The following is a 15,602-nucleotide window of genomic DNA, read 5'->3' as shown; positions in this document are numbered from 1 at the left end:
TAAATAGAATTATTACGGTATTCTTTTTCATTTTGAATTAATCCTGGAGCTTTCTAACTTGGATAATTGAAAAGCCTTATTTGAACTTCGTTGCATTACATTTTGTAATACATGAAATAATTACCAAGATAATGCCTCAACAGCGCCCGAATGAGAAGAATTAATAGCTCTCACTGTTATTTGAATACTCTTAAGCAAAACATCACTCTATCATGTTTTATAAAGGCTTTAATGCTCATTATGTTAACTCATTAAGGCCTCACCAAATTAAAAAGTTGTTTATCGGATTTGCCGCTCTTATATTTTCAGAACGTTTTTGGCTAATTGCGCTTGCCCCATTGGAAAAAATCAATCCAAAATTTTTTGGTGCGCTACTTTTTACGGACGTAAAAGTGTATAAATGCTTATATAATTCCAGTCCTAGATTGTTCTCAGATGGATTTTAATCAAAATAAATACATACTATGCACACATCGTCTATAATAAATCATAACACTTATATTTAGTTGCATTAAAGTTGTTTCCCCTTGATGCAGTTACGCCATTTTCTTCAAATGTTTACCAAATTACATGCTACAAAAATTGATTTATTTCATTGAAAAGTGGATGGAGAAAAGCATACTAATTTATTTGATAACATCAATCTACATTATTTTGGTAAGGGTAAATACTTATTGATGCATGTCACTTATCTTTTTTCTGTTTTTTTCTGTCCAAATGATCAGCATTTGCATACGAAAGTTGGTGGGGTAAGGAATTTACATTATCACAGCAGTTTCGCCACAAGAGTACACAGCATGTATGCAGCAGGAGTACACAGCATGTACGCTGCAGGACTCGGGCCATGAGTACACAGCATGTACGCCGCAGGAGTACACAGCATGTACGCCGCAAGAGTACACAGCATGTACGCCGCAAGGGTAGTACACCGCAGGCTCATTTGCATGTGAAAAGTGTATGTGCCGCGTACATGCTGCGTACTATTTCTCGCATACTAAATTCTTCCAGCATACATCCTGTGTACTATGTAGTCCACAGCATGTACGCAGCAAGTAGTACGCGGCAGAGCTCATTTGCATGTCAAAAGTGTACTACAAACGTACTATCGGTGTATGTGCGGTGTATATCCTGCGTACTATTGATTTCAGTACACATCATGTACGCATCATATACGCTGTATGTACACAGCAAGAGTACGCAGCAGGCCTTTTTCTTCTGTAAGGGTATTGCCATTGTAATGATATTATGGATTTTTGTCATAGATACGCATGTTTATCTCAAATTAGTTGTGAAATGATGATGTCTGCATGAAAAAAAGAGAAAATAAAAATTGTCTGAAATTATCGACTATAAAAGGCACTTTCATCAAATTTATTTAAAAATTGATTGCTCGCAGGAAGTAGATATATTATCTAGGTACGTTTTGGTCACAATTTTAGGCAGAATAATGCTTGATTGTAGCAGCTGTCGATTTTGAAAAAATATGACCGCCTAAAAATATTTTTTTCTGTCTTCTGTCCGGATTTTCGGGTACAAGTTGGCATTTGTTTTTCAAGATATATACTTCGAAGGAGAGCTAAATCATTTTCAATAGGCATTTCATTCATCAAATTATGTAATTCTTCAGCAAAAATTCGCAAAATGGTTGTAAAGACAAGCACTAAAATGTCGATATTTTGGCTATAGAATGTACCTTAAAGGTAAGTGATCTTTACGCATTATTTGCCTATAGTTATTTATTTTTACTACCAGTATCGATAGATATAAAATGAATTTGTTTTTCAGATCACTTTATTGAATCAGAGATTGTTACGCCTACAAATTCCAGACTTTGTATCTAGAAGATGATCATTCTCACCGAAAAGGTAGCTAATTTTGTATCAATGCTTAATAACTTATATGAAAATCATTATTACAGAAGTCAGTGATTAAGATGAACGAGAGACCAAAAACTTTTTAGTTCACCTGCACACAAATTCTCATGATGAGCTAGTGTGGTCAGTTTTCAGTGTTTGTCTGTTTTCTTCTTGTTTGTCATAATTGAGGTGAGGAAATACAACTTAATCTCGGATGAGCTATATAAAACCATCATGTTCCTCTTGTGTCTACAGTTAAAAATTTCAAGAACAAATCCGCTTTTGTAATACTACAAACCTTATTACCTAAAGCAACAAAAGTAAAGTTTGATTCTTATATTTAATTTCAGCATCAGAATGCGGAGAATGGTTGATCCATTTCTGTGCCAGTTCTTTTCAGCATTCTAAGCCCTATTGTATTTATTCATTACATGTTGCTAACAACAGCAATGAGCCTGCTTACCAAGGACGACATGACCCAAGATGACATCAACCTTGCAGAAGACCTGTTGAAAGGGTATGTAAAGTATATGCAAGGATTTATGTAAATGTTAACAGGTTATTTTTAAAAAACTGAAAAAAAAACCCATATTTTGGTCACATAGTTATTATGTCTTCCCCCCTCTGGGGGAGACATTGTTTTTGCCCTGTCCGTCCGTCCGTCACACTTCATTTCCGAGCAATAACTGGAGAACCGTTTGACCTAGAACCTTCAAACTTCATAGATTGGTAAGGCTTATGGAGGAGACGACCCCTATTGTTTTTGGGGTCACTACGTCGAAGGTCAAGGTCACAGGGGCCTGAACATGGAAAACCATTTCCGATCAATAACTCAAGAACAACCTCACCCAGAATGTTGAAACTTCATAGGATCATTGGTCCTGCAGAGTAGATGACCCCTATTGATTTTGGGGTCACTCCATCGAAGTTCAAGGTCACAGGGGCCTGAACACGGAAAACCATTTCCGATCAATAACTTGAGAACGACTTGACCCAGAATGTTGAAACTTCATAGGATGATTGGTCATGCAGAGTAGATGACCCCTATTGATTTTGGGGTCACTTTGTTGAAGGTCAAGGTCACAGGGGCCTGAACATTGAAAACCTTTCCGGTCAGTAACTTGAGAACCACTTGACCCAGAATGTCAAAACTTAAGAAGATGATTGTTCATGCAGAGTAGATGACCCCTATCGATTTTGGGGTCACTCTGTTAAAGGTCAAGGTAACAGGGGCCTGAACATTGAAAACCGTTTCCAAACAATAACTTGAGAACCTCTCGACCCAGAATGTTGAAACTTCATAGGATGATTGTTTCTGCAGAGTAAATGACCCCTATTTGTTTTTGGGGTCACTGCTTTAAAGATCAAGGTCACAAGGGCCTGAACATTGATAACCATTTCCGATCAATAACTTGAGAACCTCTTGACCCAGAATGTTGAAACTTAATAGGATGATTGGACATGCAGAGTAGATGACCCCTATTTATTTTGGGGTCACTTGATCAAAGGTCAAGGTCACAGGAGCCTGAACAGTGACTTGAGAACCACTAGGCCAAGAGTGTTGAAACTTAGCTGGATGACTGGACATGCCAAGTAGATGATCCCTATTGTAGCCATTCATCAGTGTCTCTTTGACTTTCGCTCCTGACCCCTATTGACTTCTTGCCTATAGGACTTTGCATTGGGGGAGACATGCGCTTTTTTACAAAAGCAGTTTCTAGTTTTAGCTTTGAGTTGAGGAAAACAATTTAAAAAGGGCATGTTTTTGAAGAACAATGAACCCAATACTCAAAATAAGTTGGTATCAAATTCATCAAGACACTTAATCCTTAACAAAGCACATATTGGAATCAATTTAAGGTACCAGACTCACTTTTGCACAGCTCTAAATGGGAAAGCCACTTATGTCTCCCACCACACAGTGGTGATTTACTGTGATTGATTTACTCCTGTCTTTGTCTATGTGTCTGTCTATCACAAATCTTGTCCGCACTCTTAAGTCGAACATTTCTCATCTGATCTTCACCAAACTTGAACAAAATGTGTTTGCCAATAAGTCATTAATTCAGTTCGATAACTAGCTAAATTGGCCAAAGCACTTCTGAATTATGACCCTTGAAACTTGTTTTTGATAGTCAAAGCACTGAAAGTCTGATAAGGCAGTTGTGTGAGACATGTATTTTTCTCAAAAGCAGCTCTAGTTTTAATGAATGAAACAGTTTTTTGAAATATTTTTGTCAAAACACATGGTGTGTGTACCTGTTTCATAGGATTGGTTCTGAAATAAAGGAGATGTGTAACTTGAGAGCAACTGTTATATTCTGTTAAATATTGCAGGAAAACACAGACTATGAATGTCCATCTGCTGCGCCACATAGCACAGTTTACCGGTTTGTATGGACCTCATTTCAATTTCTCCTGCTTTGGATTTGAGTCCATGAATGCATACCTGAAGAAAATGGTACATGGAACTAGTTATGTAAACAGTCAGGTAATTTATTTCTTTAATAAAAGCCTGAAAGCAGGATTGTGATTATATTCATAACATTACACGTTGAAAATAACTGTTGTCTATGTAAAGCAGATATATCACTTTTGCATAGGATTCATGTGCACAGTGAATGTATCCTTTGTGTACCAATTACTAGTGTATTAATGATTGATATTCCACTATACACGACATTCAGTATAAATGCTTACTAAACATAAACTAATTTTCAAGAAAAATTATCTTCTCTTCATTAAAAGATAATTTTATTCACCTGGGAACACAGTTATCAGAAATATTAGGTCATATATTGACCGACCATGGTTGCCATCTTGGATGTTTACAGTTACCAATTACCGGTGGAATTGTGGGAAACAATGCTACAGTATTAAACTTCCATCCAGATACACAAAAATAACAAGTAAACAAAGCTGAAAGTTCTGGCTAATGAATTATTTTATTTGCTGTAGGGAAGAAATGTATATTATAACATACAAAATGCATTAAATAGATAAACAATATCACAAACAGCAATTTGTCACATTTTTGTGAAAAATCACAGATAAACCAGATTTATCACATTCAGTTCCAGGTGGCACAAGAACTCATCATGCCTCCTTAAAAACTTCACACCACCCCAGTATTTCAGATGTGTCCATTATCACACTGTCCCTTGTAACTGTATTGAAATAAACAAAAAAAAGTACCACTTGCATACAATATTGAATGCAATTTGATTTCTGTTCTAAGCAATGAAAAGTCGGAAGATTAGTCCAGTAGTATTGTTTATCAAAAAGGGTCCCAAAATCGCATGTGCGAGGCAGTGCTCGATGAAGTCATTTAAAGAAACGGCAAACCTTCTGTCAATTTTTTCTGGGGAATTATTCTTTATTTATCGAGTGATATTGAAGTTTATCAATAAAATAAATTACAAAAACATCTTTTCCATCAATTCATATAGAATAAATAAGTAACTTACCCTTAGGAAGGATAAATTTTTCGGAAGATTCACTTTGACGAATGTCGTGTAACCTTGTAAACAAAGAATTCCAGAAGTGCTTTTCAGGAACTAAATATAAATCGGGATTTTCGGATTGAACCGGTAATTGGTAACTACCGGTAACCACCAGTAATAAGTAAGGTGGGATTATGTTGTGAAATTATACAACTTTCTGGGCAAACTCTCAAATATAATGTATTCAAAAATGTTGCAGCAGTATAAAATAGTTTAGCAGTTAAAATTAGGAATGGTGAGGTTTTGCTTAGATGAATAAGCAACTGATGTTAAAAAAGAAAACCCCATGAAAAATTATTTAACTGAAAAACCTGTTAAGTATGGGCAACTACAGTTGTAGGTTTGGTACTGATCTATGAAGTTTCATTCAAATCCCACTATAGTATAAGAGAATTAGTCCTGACAAAAACTTTTAAAAAAGAAGACCTTTAAGTGACCATAGCTTTGAAAAAATAATCTAACAATGTGCAAATTAATGAGTACATAGCATTTGTAGAACGCAATGGCCCTCGTGCAAAAATGGAAATTTAAAGATCTTATCAAAAAATAGTTCTAGAGGAACTCGGATGACATACAAAACTATACTTCATACCAATCATTCCCGTGAAGTTTTATCAAAATCTGACGACCAGTTTAGGAGATGCAGAAAAAAAAGACCCTCAGACTCCATCACTATACACTTTATATATAATATTAAGGTTCATTACTCAGCAAAAAAATTATTCAGCCATAAAACCCATTTTAAATATATGCAACATGGGTTGGTACTGATCATTCATATGAATTTTTTACAGTCAGTACTGGTCATTGCTATGACATTGTATTCAAATCTAACTAGAGGTTTTATTAGATGGTGAGGGGAGGGGGCCAAGGTCTTGTAACTATCCAAACAGACAGATGAACACATATGGAAAAAACTCTCTCTACTAGTAAGGGAAGACATAATTAACTGCTAAACTATCGTATGAGTGTTACTGTTGATTTCAGGTGTGCTTTGCTGTCACATTATCCAAACAAATAGCAACCATGGAGAGACAGCTTACAGACACTGCAGCTGACAGATCAATGAAAAAACTGGCCAAACAATTGGGTTCTAAGATTATAGTGTAAGTTCACCCTTTTTCAGAGCCTCCATTTGTTTGACTTCCTTCATTTATGAATTTCTACTTTAACATTCTTTATTTTTGCAACTGTATTATACAGTTACATCCATAATTTCCTTGACTCCCTTCTGCTGGATCTTTTTGGTAAGCACTCCTTTCAACAGTTAATGGTACTGTCCAGACTGGAAGATGGACAAGTCCTGAATTTTTGTGTATTGTAACAAAAACCCAAATTAACCTGTTTAAAATAATACATTTAGTACTTAACCAGAATTAATTTGATCCAATAGTTATTGATCAGAAACTATTTTTGCCTTGGTGGTATTAATGTGTCCATTTACTATTCTTCAGATAGCATGGGAAAAAATATTGAAGAACTAAAAATTATTTATTATAGTGTCCAATTTTTATTAGCTCACCAGAGCCAAAGGCTCAGGGTGAGCTATTAGGATCAGTCACTGTCCGGCGTCCGGCGTCCATCGTCCGGCTTCGGTTGTCCGTCATCCGTAAACTTTTACTTTAAACGACATCTCCTCATAAACCGCTAGGCCAATTTCATCCAAACTTCACAGGAATGTTCCTTGGGCGAAGCTTTACAAAAATTGTTCAAAGAATTGAATTCCATGCAGAACTCTGGTTGCCATGGCAACAGAAAGGAAAAACTTTAAAAATCTTCTTCTCAAAAACCAGAAGCCTTAGAGCTTAGATATTTGGTGTGAAGCATTGCCTAGTGGACCTCTACCAAGTTTATTCAAATCATGACCCCGGGGTCAAAATTGACCCCGCCCCAGGGGTCACTTGATTTTACATAAGAAAATCTTAAAAAAATCTTCTTCTCAAAAACCAGAAGGCCTAGAGCTTAGATATTTGACATGTAGCATTGCCTAGTGGACCTCTACTAAAGTTATTCAAATCATGACCCCGCCCCAGGGGTCACTTGATTTTACATAGGAAAATCTTCAAAAATTTTCTAAAAATAAACCAGAAGGCCTAGAGCTTAGATATTTCACATGTAGCATTGCCTAATGGACCTCTACAGAATTTATTCAAATCATGACCCCAGGGGTCAAAATTGACCCAGCCCCAAGGGTCACTTGATTTTACATAGGAAAATCTTCAAAATTTTTCTAAAAATAAACCAGAAGGCCTAGAGCTTAGATATTTCACATGTTGCATTGCCTAATGGACCTCTACAAAATTTGTTCAAATCAAGACCCCCGGGGTCAATTTGACCCCGCCCCATTGGGTTACTTGATTGTACATAGGAAAATCTTCAAAAAAATTCTAAAAATAAACCAGAAGGCCTAGAGCTTAGATATTTCACTTGTTGCATTGCCTAGTGGACCTCTACAAAATTTGTTCAAATCATGACCCCCGGGGTCAAAATTGACCCCGCCCCATTGGGTTACTTGATTGTACATAGAAAAATCTTTAAAATTTTCTAAAAATAAACCAGAAGGCCTAGAGCTTAGATATTTGACATGTAGCATTGCCTAGTGGACCTCTACAAAATTTGTTCAAATCATGACCCCCAGGGTCAAAATTGACCCCACCCCAGGGGTCACTTGATTTTACATAGGAAAATCTTAAAAAATTTTCTAACTATAAACCAGAAGGCCTAGATCTTAGATATTTGAAATGTAACATTGCCTAGTAGACTTCTACAAAAAAATTTCAAATCATGACCCCCGGGGTCAAACTGACCCCGCCCCATGGGGTTATTTGATTGTACACAGATAAATCTTCAAAAATTTTCTAAAAATAAACCAGAAGGCCTACAGCTTAGATATTTCACATGTAGCATTACCTAGTGGACCTCTACAAAATTTATTCAAATCATGACACCCGGGGTCAAAATTGACCCCACCCCAGGGGTCACTTGATTTTACATAGGAAAATCTTCAAAAAATTTCTAAAAATAAACCAGAAGGCCTAGATCTTAGATATTTGACATGTAGCATTGCCTAGTAGACTTCTACAGGCTTTGTTCAAATCATGACCCCCGGGATAAAAATGGCCCCGCCCCATGGGGTTACTTGATTGTACATCAGAAAATCTTCCAAAAAATTTCTAAAAATCATCAGTTTGACATTTGAAACATGTAGTGATCTGGTGGGCGATCCAGGGTCATCATGACCCTCTTGTTTATTATTAAATAGTTATTTAAGACAATATTGCAACTGTCGCATGTATTGAAGGTCTAACGGTTGATGCTATGGGTCATTTGATTCCAAAATATTCAAATTTTGAATTTTCTGTTCTAATTTCAGTGAAGAGTAAATGGCCAACAGGGAGTGTATATTGTGAAAATTGAAACCTTTCAAAGTAACGGATGAAAACTACAATCTTCTGTCAGAGGACTTAAAGCAGGCAACCTCAAGTCCTTCACAAGATTATAAAAGGGCTATGAAATCTCTTTTGGCAAGCACAGTTCTGTTGCCAAAACCAAGAATTCATTCACTATTAGCTTTGAATATATAATGAAGAACAGTTTGGACAAATTATGCCCTTTTTCTTAGTACATGTTACAAAATTTGCTATAGTGAAAGTTTTTGAAACTGAGAGAATCGGTCTTGGTGAGGAAGAAAAGAGATCCATAACAGACGATACTTTAGAGCGCTATCTAGATAAACCTGTGTGTCCACATATTGTGCAAGTAATAGACGATACTTTAGAGGGCTATCTAGATAAACCTCTGTGTCCACATATTGTGCAAGTAACAGACAATACTTGAGCGCTATCTAGATAAACCTCTGTGTCCACATATTGTGCAAGTAACAGACGATACTTGAGCGCTATCTAGATAAACCTCTGTGGCCACATATTGTGCAAGTAACAGACGATACTTGAGCACTATCTAGATAAACCTCTGTGTCCAGATATTGTGCAAGTAACAGACGATACTTTAGAGTACTATCTAGATAAACCTCTGTGTCCACATATTGTGCAAGTAACAGACGATACTTTAGAGCGCTATCTAGATAAACCTCTGTGTCCACATATTGTGCAAGTAATCTCGCATTAACAAATGTGTAGTGTCAGTGAGAAAGCTTATTTCCAAATGTGTGTGTTTTTTTGGTTTGTTTTTAGCTCACATGTCACAAAGTGACAATGTCAGCTTTTGTGATCACGCAGCGTCTGTCATCCGTGCATGAGTCCGTGCGTACATGCATGCGTAAACTTTTGCTTGTGACCACTCTAGAGGTCACATTTTTCATTGGATCTTTATGAAAGTTGGTCAGAATGTTCATCTTGATGATATCTAGGTCAAGTTCGAAACTGGGTCAACTGCGATCAAAAACTAGGTCAGTAGGTCTAAAAATAGAAAAACCTTGTGACCTCTCTAGAGGCCATACTTTTCAATGGATCTTCATGAAAGTTATTCAGAATGTTCACCTTGATATCTAGGTCAAGTTCGAAACTGGGTCACGTGCCATCAAAAACTAGGTCAGTAGGTCAAATAATAAAAAAACCTTGTGACCTCTCTAGAGGCCATATTTTTCATGGGATCTGTATGAAAGTTGATCAGAATGTTCATCTTGATGATATCTAGGTCAGTTTCGAAACTGGGTCAACTGCGGTCAAAAACTAGGTCAGTAGGTCTAAAAATAGAAAAACCTTGTGACCTCTCTAGAGGCCATACTTGTGAATGGATCTTCATGGAAATTGGTCAGAATGTTCACTTTGATGATATCTAGGTCAAGTTTGAAACTGGGTCACATGCCGTCAATAACTAGGTCAGTAGGTCAAATAACAAAAAAACCCTTGTGACCTCTCTAGAGGCCATATTTTTCATGGGATCTGTATGAAAATTGGTCAGAACTTTTATCTTGATGATATCTAGGTCAAGTTCGAAACTGGTTCAACTGCGATCAAAAACTAGGTCAGTAGGTCTAAAAATAGAAAAACCTTGTGACCTCTCTAGAGGCCATACTTTTCAATGGATCTTCATGAAAGTAAGTCAGAATGTTCACCTTGATGATATCTAGATCTTGTTTGAAACTTGGTCACGTGTTTTTAATAACTAGGTCAGTAGGTCAAATAACAAGAAAGCCTTGTGACCTCTCTAGAGGCCATATTTTTCATGGGATCTATATGAAAATTGGTCTGAATGTTCATCTTGATGATGTCTAGGTCAGGTTTGAAACTGGGTCAACTGCAATCAAAAACTAGGTCAGTAGGTCTAAAAATAGAAAAACCTTGTGACCTCTTTAGAGGCCATACTTTTGAATGGATCTTCATGAAAATTGGTCAGAATGTTCACCTTGATGATATCTAGGTCAGTTTCAAAACTGGGTCACGTGCCATCAATAACTAGGTCAGTAGGTCAAATAATAAAAAATCTTTTGACCTCTCTAGAGGCCATATTTTTCAGTGGATCTTCATGAAAATTGGTTAGAATTTTTATCTTGATGATATCTAGGTCAGATTCAACACTGGGTCACATGAGCTCAAAAACTAGGTCACAGTGTCAAATAATAGAAAAAAACGACATCATACTCGGTTTAAAACTGGGTCATGTAGGGACAGGTGAGCGATTCAGGACCATCATGGTCCTCTTGTTGTTTTTTTATATCAGCCAAACAATGACATTTATAAGCAGTCCTCCAAATTTGATTGAACATGGTTGAACACGGGACATTAGTCAGAAATATTTAATCATAACTGCCGCAAACAAAGTTGAAGCGGTTTATACTGGTTTGAAATGTGACATCTAATCATCTAGTAAATTAGTAATATAGTATTACCATGTTATAGCATTGAAGGTTACCATATTGCGGGTTTTTATTTCTGCTGAATCTGCGGGTCGAGGCTGTCACACAGAAATACTGCACATTTAAACCATTAGCAGAATTTTTTGACGCAGAAATAAACTTGATATTTTGCTTAATATATGACCCGTTATCTTTATCTTCATCTGTTGTCAAGTTATTCACACCATATCGATTATGGTTGATTGCTTTTGTTATTGTATCAATCTATTGTCCACGAATGAATGGTTACCGTGTAATCATTACAAGCACTCTAGGTTTATGAAAAGTTAAACAAACTTATTAATGTGTGTTGTAATTGAATGGACTATGAACTATGTACTAGATTTTGCATTTGTATATATTTGTAAATAAATTGTAAATTTTTCTAACAGCAATGTTACATTTTCAAAATGAATTACAGGTACTAGACCTACAGTATTTATTTTTAACTCAGATTTTTTATCATGCACGGTAATAAAAAGAAATCAGATTTAAACATAAATCAGCTGCTCCAACTTCACTGTCCTAGATTCCGAAATAGATAATGCCACCAAGACGTAACTGATGAGAACGATATGCAAGTCGTTAATTATGACGTAGTAAATGCGATAGCTATTTCCCATGCACAGAATTTACTTCATTTAGTTCATGCTAACCGCAAAAATTAATTTCTGCTTTTCTCGAAGGTCGTAGAAATACAAAACCCAGAAATAAACTAGGCCCATTTTAGGACAAAACCGCAGAATTTTTTGCCCGCAGAATTAACCTGCTGTAAGGTATTATTCATTTGTTAGCTTATCTGAGCCAAAGGCACAGGATGAGCTGTTAGTATGGGTTGGTTGTCCGTGTCACATCCTCAAGATTTCATATAAATGGCTTTTTTTCTGAAACTTCATTATCGGATGTTTGCCAGATTTGGTCTGTACCATCCCTGCATTGACCCCTTTCAAAATACAGGAGATGATTACTTTGTGACTTTGACCTAAAAATATAAATATTCATACTTGGAATGAATTTGGTACATTGTAAAAACTTCACACACTAAATATTCACTATGATAAACTGACTCACATTGCACAGGTTCAATAACTCTATTTTGCTTATTTACAAAATTATGCCCCCTTTTCTTAATAAGGCTGTTGAATAGTTGAGCGTTGCCGTCTTCCAACAGCTCATGATATATATCATATATATTTGAAGTATTATTTACATTTCACTTCAGATTTCATCAGTGAATGCCCGCTCATGATTAAATAATGCACTGAGGGGCATCTGGGGTCTAATCCTCCACCATCAAAGCTGGAAAGTCGCCATATGACCTATAATTGTACTGGCTAGCGACCACCAAACCGGACAGTCCTGTAAACGCTTTTTTTTTGTCTTTAACCTTGCTAATCTGTTTACGATCAAATGGAAGCTTGATTTTCAACAACAGGGCAAAGTTACAACATTTAAATTTAAGTATTTTACAAGAAATGCTACATTTCATTTAGTCTGCACTCGCGAAGCATGTTTACATGTCGGGAGAAATCGGAAGTGGCACGATGCGCATGCGCAGTTTTTCCTTGTGAGGTCCTGCCATTAAATCTAAAGGTCCCATGCAAATTTGAGGTAGGCAGACGAGACATTTAGTAAACACTTATATTGGGGCAATACAGCTTTGATAATTCAGTGCATTACTTTTACACACCCTAAAACTTCGAAAGTGAAATTTTAAAAGATTTGGTTGGGAGAGATACGATCAGATTTATAGATTCAAGAGAGGTAATTCGTACAATTCTAGGACTCGGACACTGTACGACTACTTTCCATTGGTTGAAATAAAAGTTTAATTCAATGTTAAATGTAAATTGAAAATCAATAAAGTGACAACACGCTGTCCAGAAACATAGTATTGTTAGACCTTAAAACAACGTGATTCGGTGGCCCTTTGTGCGGGCCTCGCGAAAGTACTTGACCTAAATTTAGAAGTAAACAAATTAGCTCTTTAGTTAAGAGGAGGACCTAGCTTTGTTCACATGAAATTTCAACCACTAGATATATCTATTTCCCCGAGTTGTCCTGAAAAATATTCCAAATGTGTCTGGTTGTAGGACGCAAGCCAGTATCGGTGCGGTATTAAGCCCAACAAATTAAATAATTTCATCAGTGAAATCTAGGCTATAATGTTGTAAAAGTCTTTATTACTGAAAAATGCAGTTCAAATATACTTCCCATATATTTTTCACAAATCTATTTTGTAGTATGTTTTGGAGACATGCGGACATAAAAAAAATGTTAGATCTTCTTACTTGACACGACAGCTAGGCTCACTTGAAATAAACACAATTTTTTAGTCCCGGCCTGTATCCTGCATTCAATATAAACAAGAGCCATGTCAGACATGGCTAATCCCCCCACCGGGCATATCATAATTGAAGGATGTGGTCCGCATCAGGGGTTTTAAGATGTGGAAGAAAGAATAAGTCAGTAGTGAGGTGGTTTACTGCTAAATTTTATTAATTTTCATGAAGAGTATAGCTATGATGTTTTTCTATATGGCTACTGTAAAAAGAAGGAATGGAAAGCTAACAGGGAACAAGAGTGCCAGAATGTCACAATATATGCCCGTCAAAGCAAATTTCTTTACTCTAGCAGCTGTATTTGCAAATGGAATGTTAATTTTGTGGTTGTTTAGTAATCATTGTAAGTCTTTTGTTTTTTAAAGTCCACAAAAAAACTCCTTACTAGGTAGAGATACCTTATATATAATAAAATTAATAAAATACACCTAAAACTGGAGAGTAACATCTATGCTGTACCACAGAAAAGTGGTCTTGTTTTTTCCCTAGGGTCAATTATAAAAATGTTACAATATAAGTTATTTATAGTAACAACTAAGGGAAGTTAATCTTTAAAAAAAAAAAAAAAAAAAAAAAAAAAAAATTGCAAGTCCACACAAAAATCTTTATCAGGAAGAGACTGGTCAAAATACACCTCAAAATTGGATTTAGCATGTTTGTTGTACTACAGAAAAGTGGTCTCGATTTTTCCCTACGACTAGTAATGAAAAAGTTACAATAAAAGCTATTTAAAGTAACAACAAAGGGGAGTAATTCTAAAGAAGGGAACTGCGCATGACACTTAGTCTCATGATGGTGTATAATTGTGCCAAGTTACATCAAAATCCCTCTATGCATGAAGAAGAAATGCTTCGGACAAAGTCATTCTTGTATCTGACCTTTGGCCTCTAAGTGTGACCTTGACCTTAGGCCTAGTGACCTGGATCTTGCGCATGACACTCCGTCTCGTGGTGGTGAACATTTGTGCCAAGTTATATCAAAATCCCTCAATGCATGAAGAAGAAATGCTGCGGACAAGGTTTTTATTCTTGTATCCTTTGACCTCTAAGTGTGACCTTGACCTTAGACCTAGGGACCTGGTTCTTGCGTACGACACTCCGCCTCGTGGTGGTAAACATTTGTGCCAAGATATATCAAAATCCCTCCATGCATGAAGAAGATATGCTCCGGACAAATTTTTTTAAGAAAATATGATAAAGGGGAATAACTCAAAAAATAGGCAAGGTAGAGTTATTGTTCTTGCACACTGCACTTCCTCCCAATGTGTTCTATCAGTGTATGAAGTTTGAAGAAAATCCCTCCCATACTTTTGGGGTTATGCTCCGGACAAAATGTTTTAAGAAAATATGATAAAGGGGAATAACTCAAAAAATAGGCAAGGTAGAGTTATTGTTCTTGCACACTGCACTTCCTCCCAATGTGTTCTATCAGTGTATGAAGTTTGAAGAAAATCCCTCCCATACTTTTGGGGTTATGCTCCGGACAAAATGTTTTAAGAAAATATGATAAAGGGGAATAACTCAAAAAATAGGCAAGGTAGAGTTATTGTTCTTGCACACTGCACTTCCTCCCAATGTGTTCTATCAGTGTATGAAGTTTGAAGAAAATCCCTCCAGTACTTTTGGAGTTATGCTCCGGACAAAATTTTTTAAGAAAATAAGATAAAGGGGAATAACTCAAAAAATAGGCAAGTTAGAGTTATTGTTCTTGCACACTGCACTTCCTCCCAATGTGTTCTGTCAGTGTATGAAGTTTGAAGAAAATCCCTCAAGTACTTTTGGAGTTATGGTCCGGACAAAGATCGTTGCGGAGGGCAGGGGGGGACGGACAGACGGAGACGGACGGAGGGGCTTTTTCAAATTTATCCCCTTCACCTTTGGTGGGGGGTTAAATAAATAAATAGCTGAATATTCAATGCCCCAAAAAAATTTTTTTAATAGTTGCCCCTCATCACCCGATTTGGGCACCTTTGATTGAATTTTTGCCCCAATTTAAATTTTGTTTCGGCTTGTGTTCGCATTTAAAGTTTCAGAAAGGAAAATTT

The 15,602-nt window shown here is 36.4% G+C and overlaps 1 long non-coding RNA gene across 2 annotated transcripts in view; it reads left to right on the top strand.

Moving 5' to 3' along the window:
* The window catches only part of LOC123555464 (uncharacterized), a 29,358-nt gene extending 15,044 nt beyond the window's left edge, over positions 1 to 14,314 (top strand). For both annotated transcript variants that reach the window (XR_008371694.1, XR_008371695.1), the window contains 5 exons: positions 1,786 to 1,865; positions 2,207 to 2,373; positions 4,194 to 4,347; positions 6,347 to 6,465; positions 8,733 to 14,314. This is a non-coding gene — a long non-coding RNA (uncharacterized LOC123555464). The remainder of the gene's footprint in view (positions 1 to 1,785; positions 1,866 to 2,206; positions 2,374 to 4,193; positions 4,348 to 6,346; positions 6,466 to 8,732) is intronic.
* The last annotated feature ends 1,288 nt before the right edge of the window (positions 14,315 to 15,602 follow it).

This window comes from Mercenaria mercenaria, chromosome 7 (assembly GCF_021730395.1).
Source record: "Mercenaria mercenaria strain notata chromosome 7, MADL_Memer_1, whole genome shotgun sequence".
NCBI lineage: Eukaryota > Metazoa > Mollusca > Bivalvia > Venerida > Veneridae > Mercenaria > Mercenaria mercenaria.
Note: the sequence above shows the minus strand (reverse complement) of the source record. Positions and strands in the feature narration are given on the sequence as shown.